Source organism: Canis aureus, chromosome 11, assembly GCF_053574225.1.
Source record: "Canis aureus isolate CA01 chromosome 11, VMU_Caureus_v.1.0, whole genome shotgun sequence".
Lineage (NCBI taxonomy): Eukaryota > Metazoa > Chordata > Mammalia > Carnivora > Canidae > Canis > Canis aureus.
Genome location: NC_135621.1, coordinates 36619981 through 36634348, shown reverse-complemented (window position 1 = coordinate 36634348; position 14368 = coordinate 36619981). Strand labels below are relative to the sequence as shown.

Genomic DNA, 14368 nt, shown 5'->3' with positions numbered 1-14368 from the left:
GGGGAAGAGGCCGGGCGCCCGGTGTTTGCCCCCCGGGTCCGGCTCCACGTCGACCTTGCGGCCGGTGCCCTGGGGCCTGCGTCCCCCTGCGCCCCCTCCCCCGCGGCTCTTCCGACCCTGCGCGGGTCACGGCCCCTGCCCCCGCCTTGGCCGCGGCAGTTTTGGAGGAAACTTTGGCCCGGCCCGGGGCTGACGGTCAGGTTGCCTCCCCCACTCCTGGCGTCCGAGCATCCGAAGCCCCCGGAGGGCTCGGGGCCTGTGACAGTGGGCCTCCCTCACCGTCCCCCCCACCCCGCCCCCAGTCCTCGAAAGCTTAGACCAGTTCCACGTCTGAAATCTGGACGAGGGGAGGATGGAGGCTCGCCCCTTCCAAGGGGCGCTAAGGAAAGTTTGGGACCCGAGGAGGTAAGGGGCGCCTTGGAGCGCGGCGACCGGGGGTTCCAGCTCCGCCAGCAAGCCCAACAGGTAAAAACCACCCAAGGAGGCCCCGGCTCGGCTCGGCTCGGCTGGTGGCTCATCTCCCCGGGGAGCCGTGGTGTCCCCGCCCCGCCTCACCCCGGCAGGCCCCTCTGGGCCACATTGGCTTCGAAATCCTTTTTTTTTTCTTCTACGCCTCCGAGTTGCCTTTCTCAGTAGAGCCACAGCAATAATTTGCTTTTATAATTGCAAGGAGGGAACTGGAAGCACGTTTCCTTCCAGGGAAATGGGGTTGTTTGTTTGTTTTGTTTTTTGTTTTTACCCCCCTTCTCCTTTCAGTGTGTATCTAACACTTTGGGCAGAGGCAGCCTTGAATTCTTCCAGCCCGCGTTTGGGTGGGTGGCAGAGGACTGAAGCTGTTCTTTCCATCAATCAGGCAGGGCTGCGGGGTGAGCTTCCTTGACAGCCGGGCACTCACCGGCTGGAGCAGTTGTTAAGGCGGCCACCTTGCCAAGGATATGTTCTGACGCTACCACACGGAACCTCAGGACATCCGAGCCAGACTTGTAAAAGATGGCTTTTGTTTGCAACGGGATATTTTTAGTTTCATGTCAGCAAACTGCAGCCCTGTTTGTCTCCTCACCCAAACCGGTGGTTGGGAAACTTCTAAGGGATTTAAAAATGGACCTCATCACTTAGGTTCTGGGCCGTGGGCAGTGGTTGCAGCATCCAAGGCCAGACAGACAGAAGCATCCTGGAGGCCAGGCCAGACTCCACCCCAGAGACTGGGGGACTGGGTGGTGTGCGAGTACACTTAGGCTCAACCAGTTTAAACAAAGGGCCGAAGGATTTGGTCTAGACTGTAGACATGTGTTTAGGTCACTTAAAATTTTGCCTGGGGGATCCCTGGGTGGCGCAGTGGTTTGGCGCCTGCCTTTGGCCCAGGGCACGATCCTGGAGACCCGGGATCGAATCCCACGTCGGGCTCCCGGTGCATGGAGCCTGCTTCTCCCTCTGCCTGTGTCTCTGCCTCTCTCTCTCTGTGTGACTATCATAAATAAATAAAAATTAAAAAAAAAATTTTTTTGCCTGGATGGAACATGCCAGGTAGTACTCTGCAAAAACGCCTACCTAGAACAGGGATGGTTATTAGACTCTGTTGGGAATGCACTTTAACTTCTCTGTACCTGTTAATTGTCTGGGGAGATACTAACTAATACCACCGCTCTCTGTGCTTTTCAGGCAGCTTGGGCTTTGCTTTTCTTGTCCAAGAATTAGGAAGGAACTTTCTAACCAGAGACATGAGGAAGAAACTTCCAACTTGTAATTGGCACTTTGCTAAAATTTCCAGCCCTCGTTTACAACGTTGACTTGAAAGTGGCACCGGACTTTTCAGACTAGCCTTTGGGAATCAGGGACAGAACTTTCTCTATGGGTGCTCTGATAAGGATCCTCTGCCCTTGGCCTTTGTTCTCAGCCGTTGCTTCCCTTCTGGGTCCCACGTCCTCCCAGAAATGGCATTTGTTTATTATTCATATCTATATGAGTATGGTCTTCTTTTTCCCCAGTCTTTAGCAACTGGTGCTTTCCATACCTTCTGTTGAATGTAGACCTGAAGATGGGTCAGTTGAAGAGTCTTCCTTATTTTGTATTGCATTTGGTTCCACGAAAACTCTGTGCCAGCAGTTTATGATGACATGGGGCATAAAGATATGTTTTGAAACCAATATTAAACATTTTCCTTTCCTTTTTTTTTTCTGTTTTATTAAACTTTACTGGCATGAAACAAACCTGATGACAGCTGATGCTACATACATATTTTCTACTACTTTGGATTTCTTTAAAAGTTAGCTGACCAAAGTTGCTTCTTTGATTTAGGGTAGTGGTGGGATGATCCTTTCACCAGGCTCTGCAGTTTCAGGCTTTCCAGCTCACCCAGAGGGAGGCAGAAGGGACCACAGCATGGCACAGATTGTGTTGCTAAAAATTTGGAGCCCTCTGGCAGGAGTTCCACGTACCTGTATCTGAAATAGAAAAATAGTATTCCAAAAGAAATGGATTCGCAGCTTCATTGGTGGCCAGAGAACATCTGGAGTGTGAGAAGAGGGAGAGAAAGGAGGAAGGAAACTGCTAGTGATGAGGAGGGCTGGCTGTCTCCCCCTCTGATTCTGATGTGGGGCCAGTTGTCTTTTGTACTATTCTAATTCCTAAACTTGAGTAGTTGATCCATCTTTCATTTGGTTGGAGCATTAGGCCTTGTCAGTAAGGCAGCTTTCTCTCTCTCTCTCTCTCTCTCTCTCTCTCTATATATATATATATATTTAAAGATTTATAAAGATTTATATATTTACTTATTCATTCATGAGAGACACAGAGAGAGAGAGGCAGGGAGACATAGGCAGAGGGAGAAGCAGGCTCCATGCAGGGAGCCTGATGTGGGACTTGATCTTGGGTTTCCAGGATAACGCCCTGGGCTGAAGGCAGGCGCCCAGTCACTGAGCCACACAGGTGTCCTTCTTTAGATCATTGATGCTCTGAGTCCGTAGTCTTTGCTGAGATCAGGTTTTTGGTTTTTGTTTGTTTGTTTGTTTGTTTTTTGCTTTTTTTTTAAGATTTTATTTTTAAGTCAGCTCTATACCCCATGTGGGGCTTGGACTCACACCCCTGAGATTGAGAGTCACACGCTCTACTGGCTGAGCCAGCCAGGCGTCCCGGGATCAGGTTTTAGGCCCCATTCTCATTCCCGTGTTCTGCACAGTGCCTGACACCTAGTAGGCTCTCAGTAAAATATTTGCTGGATGAAAGCATGAGGTGGCTCAGCCCTAGAATGCCCACTTCTTTGGTTTTCAGGAAGGTTTTCCAGCCTTGACAAGAACGCCCTGTCAAGTGAGTCTGGGTCTGTCTGGTGGGGACCCTTCCTTGCCTTCCTGGTCTCTGAGACCTGAGACACCCCCCTCCTGCAGACACAGATTTGGTTTAAGTTGTTGCGCAGCAGATGAGAACATTCCCCCAGGTAGGACACAGCTGGGGCACTGTTTGGTGTCCTGGGTCCTGGGGAAGCTTGGCTTTGCTTAGCTACTGACTTGAAGAAACCCATCTGCAGGCCGAACACCTTTTGTGGGTGTGAGCTGCTCCTGAAGGTGATGAAAATGGAGCCACATGCTGGTGGTTTCTGCACACTTTTGGGTTGCTCAGTGGAACGCCTCCTGGAAATGTGCATCCTTCACAGTAAAGTGTCTTGCATACCTGCCCCAGACGGCTGGGCTTTGATGGGGCTCTCTTGTGCAAGGCAAAGCCAAGAGGCCCCCTGGAGCTGCATTTGTGCCCAGTGTGTGAAGACAGCTCCTCTGAACCTTCCTTTTGTGTCACTCCGGAGGATTGTGGTTTTGTTTGAAAGCTCCTGTTAAAAGAAGAGAAGCCCGCGGAGGAGAATGCCTTTTCTCCCTGCTTCTCTTACTCTTTTTTCCTCTCGCCTGTATGCTTACTTTCACTGTTGCTTGGGATTTCTTTGCCTTGGATGGGTGTATTGAAAGATTATACCCTTTATTTAAAGACTTCTTGGGTTACCCCTTCATAGTTTCAATTTATTTGATTGAATGCACAATACTTGCGTGTTGTAATTTTAGTCCAATCATAAACATAATATGTGCTCTTTTTAGAAAATTTAGGAAGTGTAGAAGAAAAACAGTCATTTATTATTCCACCACCCAGAGACAACTGGTGCTTTATTCTACAAATTATAGAATATATAGATTAAAAAAATAGTTGAGATCATATTATGCGTTTTGTACCCATTTTGATGTATTTTAGACAAATTCATCATTATGGTGATTAGTTATTAAGTTTAAAGACAAAATTTAATCACAACTTTTTCCATTTATAGACTTGCATATGTTTCCACCCCTTCCCCCTTCCTTTGCAGGATGTCAGTCCTGTATCATTTTTTTCTTTCTTTTTTGCTGTGCACATTTTACCTCTAATTACATTAAATTAATTATTTTTTTATTTTAAAATATAGGCTCCACACCCAACGCTGGGCTTGAACTCGCAACCCTGAGATGGAGACTTGAGATGAGGAGTCCAGTGCTCAGCTGATTCAGTCAGCCAGGTGCCCCCGCATACATTTAATTCTAAATTAAAGAATGTCTTTGCTTAGGGCACCTGGGTGGCTCAGCAGTTGAGCCTCTGCCTTTGGCTCAGATCGTGATTCCGGGTCCCGGGATCGAGTCCTGAATCAGGCTCCCCCCGCCCCCCCGGGGAGCCTGCTTCTCCCTCTGCCTGTGTCTCTATGTCTTTCATGAATAAATACATAAAATTTTAAAAACAAACAAAAGAATATTTTGCTTAGACATGAAGTGAGTTTGGAGTCAAAGCAATGTGTAGGGGCTGTTCTTTGGCTGTCTGAAACTTCCTTTGAAAAGGCATCAGGAGGGTCTCAAATATTCTGAGTTCTGAAAGCACATGAAATAGCTGAAGGGTAAGACTTGTCCAATGTGGGGTCTCACTCCGGCGGGTGACATGTTGGCGCCTCAGTGGGGCATTTTCCTTGCTGCATTAAGGGAAGACAGATGCACTTAGGCAATTTCCTCTAACAGTTCTAGCCACTGCTAAGGAATCCTTGAGTCATTGCCTTCTGAAGTAAAAAGTGGTGGTCGGGCTCAAGGGGAAGAGTGGCCGGAGATTTCTGTGGGGCCTGGGGCCAAGGGGAACCCATCCTGCAGCAGAAGTGGCTGCAGTTTCTATTTATCTGGTTGGAAAGTCATTTTGCTTCTGACCAGCTCTAGCACAGCCATTTAAAAACAGGAAGTCAAAAGTTTACAAGCACAAGCTCCACCCTTTCCTCCTCTTCCATCCACAAACTGGAAGAACTCTTCTTAATCCGGGGAGGGCAGATGCAAAAGGCCTCAGGAAAGTCATGGCCAGCAGGCTTGGGAATTCAGATTCTTAGAAAAACCGGAAGGTCATTTGGCTCTTCATTTTATTTTTCTTCCCCTTTTTTGTTTCTCTTCTCTTGAGTTTTGAGACCTCATCTTTATGACAACGGAGAGGAAGGTACATCTTCCTATGAGGTCACTGAAGAGTTTGGTCTGTCAGTTAAAAATTCCTGGAAACTGTGATTTGACATATCTTAGATCAAACATGATTGATCAAAATTTATGAGCTCTGTCTCTGTCTCTCTCTCTTTTCTGCTCTGTGCTAGGCACTAGGGATTGTCCTAGGCACTTGGGATTCAACATTGATTTTTGCCCCCAGGGCACTTACATTCTAGTAGGGTAGCCAGACTTTAAGCACATGCAGAGGTAAAATAGATAGTGTATCAGATGGTACACTATCTAAACATCTAAGAGATGTTTTTCTCTTGAAGAGAGAAAAACAAAGCAGGGGAGATGGGTGGGAGGCAGGAGTTGCAATTTAATATAGAGGTAATTAGGGACTGTCACTGGTAAGATGACCTGGGAGAGCAGACACTTCAAGGGAGGGAAGGAACCATCCACATGTCCATCCCATGAAGAATATTCTAGGCATAGGGCAGCCCAAAGCCCATCCTTGAGATGGGAAGGGGCAGGGTAAGCAGCATATTGTTCAAAGCGGATAGCAGAGGGAGGAGCAGCAGAAAAGAGTGTGGCGTGGAGAGAGATTTGGGATGGGAAGCCCTGGAGGGTCTGAGGAGAGTCTGCTGTGGGGGGCCTGGGGCAAGCCACATGGGAAGCCAGGATTCTTCTTACTTGCAGCTTCGTGTTTATCTTTGGGCAGCTGGTCATGCACTTTGGTAAAGTGGTCACCGTGTAAATCCCATTTCTCTAACCCTACCACCCCTAAGCTAGACTACAACTCAGTAAAAGAGATTTGAGAAAAATTTTAACAGAGCTCGTATTGGGAAATTCTTCCACAAAATGTTCAGGGTGTGATCCTTGGCATTCATGAATAAAAACAATCATCCCCAGCTCTTGACTTATGGAGGCACTCAGTAGGAATATAGAGATTGAAGGGACCGATGATTCGAAGTGGAAGACCTGGGTGGATCCTGGTGTGGAGTTCCTCTGCTTCCTAACCCTGTAAGTTATGGTAATTTCTTGTTTTTAAGAGACTTTTTTTTTTTTTTTTTAACGTTTTCATATGGAGGAAATTTGACTGTGCTGTACTAGATGGCCCCTTGGCTCTGGGCTGTCCTTTCACGGCCAGCCTTTCTCTTTCTTAGTGGGACAGAACATAGCCACTGTCTTGCAGTTGATGCCTTCTGAGGGCACCTCTGTAAATTGGGCAAGTACTTTTTTGTAAAGCATGGCACACTCCATAACCTCAATGAGGTGATGAGAAAAGCACCCAGCATGATGCAGGCTCCAACTGAGGGCCTGGAAGGATCCAGTAGCCCCAATTGTGGGCTTCATAAAGCTTTGCCAGCATGTGGGCCCATAAAGCCTTTTCTGCTGTGCCTGGGGAGCTTGCACCCATTTTCAGAGGCTCGGGGCTTGCAGGTAGTAGCTCTCTTTGATTAACTGATGATGTCGGGAAAGGTGGGGAAGTAAGTTGTTTCACCTGGGGTTTGACTCTGGAAGTTCCAATAGAAATAGATATAGATGGGGGAGCCTGGGTGGCTCAGTGGTTGAGCTTATGCCTTCGGCTCAGGGCATGATCCTGGGGTCCTGGGGTCAAGTCCCATGTTGAGCTCCCTGCAGGGAGCCTGCTTCTCCCTATGTCTCTGCATCTTTCTGTGTGTCTCTCATGAATAAATACATAAAATCTAAAGAAAAAAAAAGATGTAGACATTTCTTGGTGGAAAGTATCACAGTACAGAGTTTAGTTTCTGTACAGCCATTGAGCTCACATGGCCTTTATAATTTCTCTTCTCCAGCCCTTTTAGAGGTGTATTGTAGTTGTTTGTCTGCTTGTACATCTTCTTTTGATTATTAGGACACAGTTTTTGTCTCTGAGGTTGGCCCAGAGGTTCTTAGGAAACATTTAAAGAGTAAATAGGTGATTCTCAGAGACACCTCTTTCCTCCTGTCCCCACCTCACCAGTGTGCGCAGAGGCCAAAGGGAAGGGTCAAGTTGCTTCGCCAGGCCCAAACAGCTTCTGGTGTGGTCTGTTCCATTTGACCCCTGAATCTTTTTGCTTTCCTGCTCTATTAGGATGCAGAGTTCAGGGCCTGAAGCAGAAAGTGAAACTGCAATTACGGGGAGGGCCAGAGATGTAGGGCTCTTGGCCAAGCCTCCAGGAATGAGTCCCTGCTGATGCTGTCTGTAATTATTTATAAACAAACCTATCTTGGTGTGACTGCTCAAAACTGGCCCACCAGGAGTGCCCCAGACTGTCCCTGGAACTCCTGAGTCTGAGAACAGACTGATGGAACTGAAAACCAGGGGTCAGTTCCTGATTCCAGTAGTAGGCTGCTTCCCCACTGCAGCCACCTCTCAACACCCAGAGAGTCAGAGAAGGGACCATGAGGTGCTGTTGCAAAACCCCTCACGTCCCCATCATCATGTTAGCCTCCAGCAGAACCACCCAGAAGGCGGGAAGTTGGCCTGTGCCTCATGTTTGCTTTCTAAATCTGGAGTAGGGCTTCTTTTTTGGGGAACCAAAAGCACATCCATTTCAAGGAAGCCTGAGAGGTATAGCTCTTTTTTTTTTTTTTTAATTTTTATTTATTTATGATAGTCACAGAGAGAGAGAGAGAGGCAGAGACACAGGCAGAGGGAGAAGCAGGCTCCATGCACCGGGAGCCTGACGTGGGATTCGATCCCGGGTCTCCAGGATCGCGCCCTGGGCCGAAGGCAGGCGCCAAACCGCTGCGCCACCCAGGGATCCCTTTTTTTTTTTTTTTTTTAATTTTTATTTAGGTATAGCTCTTAAATTATCAGTCTCTGCAGTATAGAAAGGCCTTCTAGAAGAGGGGGTGGAGTGGGTGATGAGCAGACATCCTCAGTACTCACCACACATGGCTATACTATTGGTAAAACATACTTGAGGTAAAACATTAGTCATTGCTAATATATTTTGTTTATAGATAATTTATACATATTACCACCATTATCTGAATCTCCAGGATAAGGGTATTTCTGTCTAACAGTAGTGATGGTAAAACCTTATGTTTGTTATTATCTGGGTCATTCTGTTGACTGACACCTTGTGCACTGTGGTTCCATTATCCTTTTCCCTTGGAAGGTGGCATATGGAGCCTCAGAGCAGTGTGCGAGTGTGGGTTGTGTTAGTGCACTGTAGTTTCTTGTCTGGGATCTCCCTAAGCCTCCTCTCCATTTTGTGAAGGTTACATAGAGTGAAAGAGGATAGTATGATCTGTAGATCTACTTTGGATTCGTTGTCAATGGCAATCCATTGAACTACACTAAGAGCAGTGGGATCCCCTGAAGTGGCCATAGAGTCCCTTCACCTGGTGGCTCTCCTCCTTCCTTGTGACCCATGCATGTCCAGAAAGGCCTATAACTTGGTATGACAGGTTATGTGGAAGTGGCTGTGTCTATTTATATTATTAACATTCGTTAAAGTTCTTTTTTTAGACTAAACATAAATGGAAGACCTGATGTCTCCTTCCCAGGGTGCTAGTGTCCCCTAGACTTAACCCCAGGTCTGGCCTTGTCTTGAATATAATCGGTAGTTGCCAGACCCCCTGCAGCCAACTTTGGGTCAAGGTACGGTATTGGTAATAACCTAATGCCAGTTGTGGGAGTGGGGAGTCAGCATCTAGCTGTAGATAAGTGGGAGGAGTAGATATCTGAAGTTCTAATATCACCTGAAGTTCATTTCTGACTCAAGCCAATATGAATAAGGATAAAGAAACCTAGTAATAGAAGGGTTTACGTCTTTATCAATCTCTGGCTTGTGAGTCGTTATCCTAAAAGTCTTGGGGAGAAAACCCACAAAGGGAGCTCCAGTTGAAATAGGCTGATGGCTGGGTTTCTGCTAGCAGCTGTTAACTTCGAAGAATCCCAGAAAGGGGAAGATACAAAGGCCCCTCTCAGGGAGTGTTGTGATGTCACACTTTACGTCTCTTAACAATTGGCATGCTTTACCTTTATTATTGTTTGTGGTCATTCGCTATAGAGAAAAGAACACAAAATCTGTAGTCCAGAGACCAGTTTCCAGAACTTGGCTGTCTACTATATCCATTTGACATCACTTAAGATGTTTGTTTTTTTCTTTTTTTAAAGATTTTATTTATTTTTTCATGAGAGATACAGAGAGAGAGAGGCAGAGACACAGGCAGAGGGAGAAGCAGGCTCCGTGCAGGGAGCCTGACATGGGACTCAATCCCGGGTCTCCAGGATCACGCCCTGGGCCGAAGGCGGCGTTAAACCACTGAGCCACCCGGGCTGCCCCACTCAAGATGTTTTTGTTGAATGCTTCTTAAGAGTTCGGTTCTGGGGCAGCCTGGGTGGCTCAGCGGTTTAATGCCACCTTCGGCCCAGGTGTGATCCTGGAGACCCAGGATCGAGTCCCACATCGGGCTCCCTGCATGGAGCCTGCTTCTCCCTCTGCCTGTGTTTCTGCCTCTCTGTATCTCTCTCTGTGTGTCTCCCATGAATAAATAAATAAAATCTTAAAAAAAAAAAAAAGAGTTCGGTTCTGTTCTGGGTGCTGGAGATACTGCAGGGACCCAGATGGACAAAAATTCATGTCCTTGTGATTTGTTCTCTGGGGGGAGGCACCATAAACACATGCATATTTAAAACACAGAGCATGTTTTGATGATGACAGATGCTACAGAAGAACAATAAAACAAGGAAGGAGGATGTGAAATGGAAGCGGCTGGGGGCTGCAGTTTGCAGGAAGGTGCTCAGACGAGGCTTCCCTGAGAAGGTGGCTTTAAAGTTGGAAGGAGATGATGGCATATAGGAGATGAGCTGGGGAAATAATACAGGTGTTTATTGGCTATTATTTCTGCAGGTTGACATGGGCCAGGTGTTTAATATGTTATGTCTCAAAGGAATCGTACAAGGTGATTGTCATCATCTTACAGGGGGGTGGATACAGAGGCATAGAGGAGATCACTTGTCTAGGTCAGATGGAGAGGATTGAGGAACCATGGCTGTCTGACTTAAGATCTGTTGTTCAGGACATCTGTAGGGGCTCTCAGTTGGGGGCTACCCCCTGTCCCCACATTTGGAAATACGTAGGGAATGCTCTTTTTTTTTTTTTAAAGATTTTATTTATTTATTCATGAGAGATACAGAGAGAGAGGCAGAGACACAGGCAGAGGGAGAAGCAGGCTCCCTGTGGGGAGCCGGATGTGGGACTCGATCCCAGGACCCCGGGATCACGCCCTTAGCCAAAGGCAGACACTCAACTGCTGAGCTGCTTAGGTGACCCTGGAAACGTGTAGGGGGTGCTTTTGATTGTCTCTAAGGACTGATGGCATCAGTCTCGTTGGCAGGGCCAGGGTTACTAGATATCCTGCAAAGAGTGGGATCTTCCTGCCCATCAGGGTCATCTTGCCCAAATGCCAATATTGCTTCTCTTTGAGAATTTCCTCAAGGCTCTCCAGGCTCTGACAGGATCTGACGTGGTACCTGGCCACCCCCTCACCACTTGGGCAAGTGCCCGGCGAATTGTAGCAACTTAATAATGAATTGAATGAGTGGAAGTCACAGCCTCAGAGATTTGGTCCCCTCCTTTGCCGAGTAGAGGTGGCCATATTCCCTCTCCAACGTGGTGCTGACGGTGAGGATCAAGTGAGAAATGAGAAAGAAAAGTACCTTGGAAATGGCTGCAGACACAGAGGACACAGATTGGTGGGGGCACGCGCTATGGTTTCTGGTCCTGAGCTGGTAATCTTCGTGTTCACAACAAGCGTTTATCCATTTGGTGTGTGTACCCTGCACTGCCACGTTTGCTAGGGGGTTCCTGGGTCCAGGCTGTTGTATCTTCTTTCTGTCTGCAGGAACCCTCTGCCAGCTGTGCCGGCACAACTTCCTTGGCACCTGAACCTGAGCTCTGCCTCAATGGAGTATTTCTTTCTTTCATTCATTCATTCATTCATTCATTCATTCATTCATTTTATTTTTGAAGATTTTATTTGTTTATTTGAGAGAGAAAGAGAGAGAGAGAGAGCAGGAGCCAGGGGAGGGGCAGAGGGAGAGGGAGAAGCAGACTCCCCCCTGAGCAGGGAGCCCAATGTGGGGCTTGATCCCAGGACAACCAGGATCATGACCTGAGCTGAAGACACAAACCTAACCCACAGAGCCATGCAGGCGCCCCTCAGTGTTGCATTTTACAAAAGCAGAGTTCATTTGGTGAAAACTCCGCTTTGTGGTTTCATGCTCAATGCAAAGGCCATAGCTTCCTCCCAGTTATGCACATACTTACCCCTCGGGTTCTCATTAGCTTTACAAGGTGACACTTGAAAAATGAAACACAGGACACTATCAGCGCCATTTCTGAAGCTGAACTCAGGAGGAAGAAAAATTGTTTCAGAAAAATAGCAGTTGTTCTGTGGCAGACCTTCAGTGAGCAGCGGTTGGGTGGTTTACATGGCTCTTTGCACAGGAGATGATTGATTGGCCTTTGTCACCACGCTTGAACCTGTTGTGTGCAGAGGAGGACCATGTGGCTTCTTCCTGCATAGGGGACAGTCACCCCACTCTTAAGGGCAAGCCCGGTGGAGCTGCCTCTGTGGACGGCACTCATATCTGGGGCAGAGACCCATCTCTGCCATGGTCACCAGAGCAGGATTTGAGATGTAGTTAGAAGGCTATAATCCTGATTCGGGCGGGGCCAAGGTATATTTGGTGTCCTTTGTTTGCTGGAGATAGTCCTGCTGGGCTTGATAGTCAAGGGTGGCGTGGGAGGGTGGTCTCCATCAGTGCTCAGGGTTCTTTATATGTTGAAAAAGCTTATCTTTTTAGCCACTGGACCTTCCTCCAGATGAACTTTCCACCTCACTTGGTTTAGACCAGTGGTTCTCAACCGGGGACAATTTTGCTCCCTTCTCTCCCCCACAGCAAGGGACTTTTGGCAGTATTTGGAGATAATTTGGTTGTCACACCTGCGGAGGGATGTCCTACTGGCATCTAATAGGGAGAAGCTAGAGATGCTGTTAAATATCCTGCAAGCACTGGACAGCTTCCCCCTCCGCTGCTCCCCGCCAACAAAGAATAATTCAGCCCAGAATAACAATAACTAGGAAACCCTTCCTTAGATTTTTTGTTTTTCGGATGCTTTCTTTCTTTCTTTCTTTCTTTTTTAAGATTTAATTTATTTATTCATGAGAGAGGCAGAGTCATAGGCAGAGGGAGATGCAGGCTCCCTGCGGGGAGCTCTATGTGGGATCCCAGGACTCCAGGATCACGACCTGAGCCAAAGGCAGACACTCAACAGCTGAGCCACCCAGGTGTCCCTTTCTGATGCTTTCTTAAGAATAAAACACATACACACACACAGAGAATAATACAACTATGCTCACTTATTGAGTACCTGCTATGTACCAGACAGTGCGCCAATTGTGGTACTTCAGTTATCACATTTAGTTTTCATGATCTTGTGAGGTGAGCTTTTACCAGTCCCATTGTATAGATGAGGAAACTGAGGCTTGGAGATCAGGGAGCTTGTCTAAGGTCACAGAGTTGGAAATTTGAAATAGGACCCCTGCTCAGGTCCAACTGACACCAGACTACCGTTCACCCCATCATTGTGCTTTGTGTACACGTTCCTGCTTTCAGCTAATTAGGTCAGGAGGTGATTTGTTAGAAGGGCCTTAAGCCCAGCTCTGGACTTTAAGCGGGACAATCATTGATAGCCTCTTCTCTTCTTACCCTACACTCTATCCCTGGGTGAGCTCATTCCCTCTGGGGGCTGGTGCTGTCACCTGTGTTCAGATGACACTTCTCCCTTCCACTTGTGTGTGTTCTGAGGTCAAAGTCCAGCTTGTATGTTGCCTTCTGTGTAAAATCTTCATCCAGCCTCACGTGGTCAGGCTGAGGGGATGGGTGTCCTTCATCTGCACCCCACGGTGCTTTGTGTGGGTGCACCTCTGTTGTTACGCACTCTGGTGTATTGGGTCAGTAAGAGCAGCTGTGCTTTGTTTACCACTGTAGCTCAGCATCTGGAACAGAGCCTGGCACCTGTAGCTATTCCCGGTTCCTGTTCAGGCTCCTGCAACAAAATTCCACAGGCTGGGTGATGTATCAACAACTGGCATTAATTTCTCATGGTTCTGGAATTTTAAGATCGGGGCGCCAGCATGATTGAGGGACCTCTCCTGGTGCACAGAGTTCTTGTAGCTCCACATGGCCGAAGGGGTGAGGGAGCATCCATGAGGGCCCCACCCTCATGACCTAACCCCCCAACCCCATCATCACCTTGGGCATGTGTTTCCAACATATAAATAGTGGGGAGGATACAAACGTTGAGACCACAGCAATAGTCACTCGATAACTGTATATTTGAAAAAATGAACACATTGATACTGATGGGGAACCAGGAAGAAAATCCTGCTTCCTGGGGTGGCTGGGGTGGAATTGTTAGCCACTATCATTGCCAATTGGATTGTCAGTTTGATTGGGCAGTGAGCGAGCTGCCCCATTGGAGCAAAGAACAACTCTGTTAACACCACAGCTAGATGCAGACCCAACCAAAAAAATGAACAACTTTCAAACGTGTGGTGGGTAGTTAGGTGCTGTAACCCTGAGAGGAACCTGAATGTCCTGGGGGGAGATCTGCTCGTTCAGCCGGGATAGGACGGTCTGAAAACAGGACTCTTATAGAGCAGCATTGTCCAACCAGTATATACTGTCAGCGACACATGAAACTTTAAATTTTCCAGTAACTGCATTGAAAAAAAAGTAAAGAAACAAACGGACAAAACAACAGGGGAAATGAATCATCTAAAATAAGCTTTTAACGGGCAGTGGATATTACACATTATTGAGATTTTACGTTTTTGTGCAAAGTCTTTGGAAACCCAGTGCATACTTGATGTTTACAACGCATGTTGAT

At 47.4% G+C, this 14368-nt stretch overlaps 1 protein-coding gene across 2 annotated transcripts in view; it reads left to right on the top strand.

Moving 5' to 3' along the window:
* Positions 1-14368, top strand: part of CHST11 (carbohydrate sulfotransferase 11) — a 259266-nt gene that overhangs the window by 1047 nt on the left and 243851 nt on the right. The window lies entirely within an intron of this gene.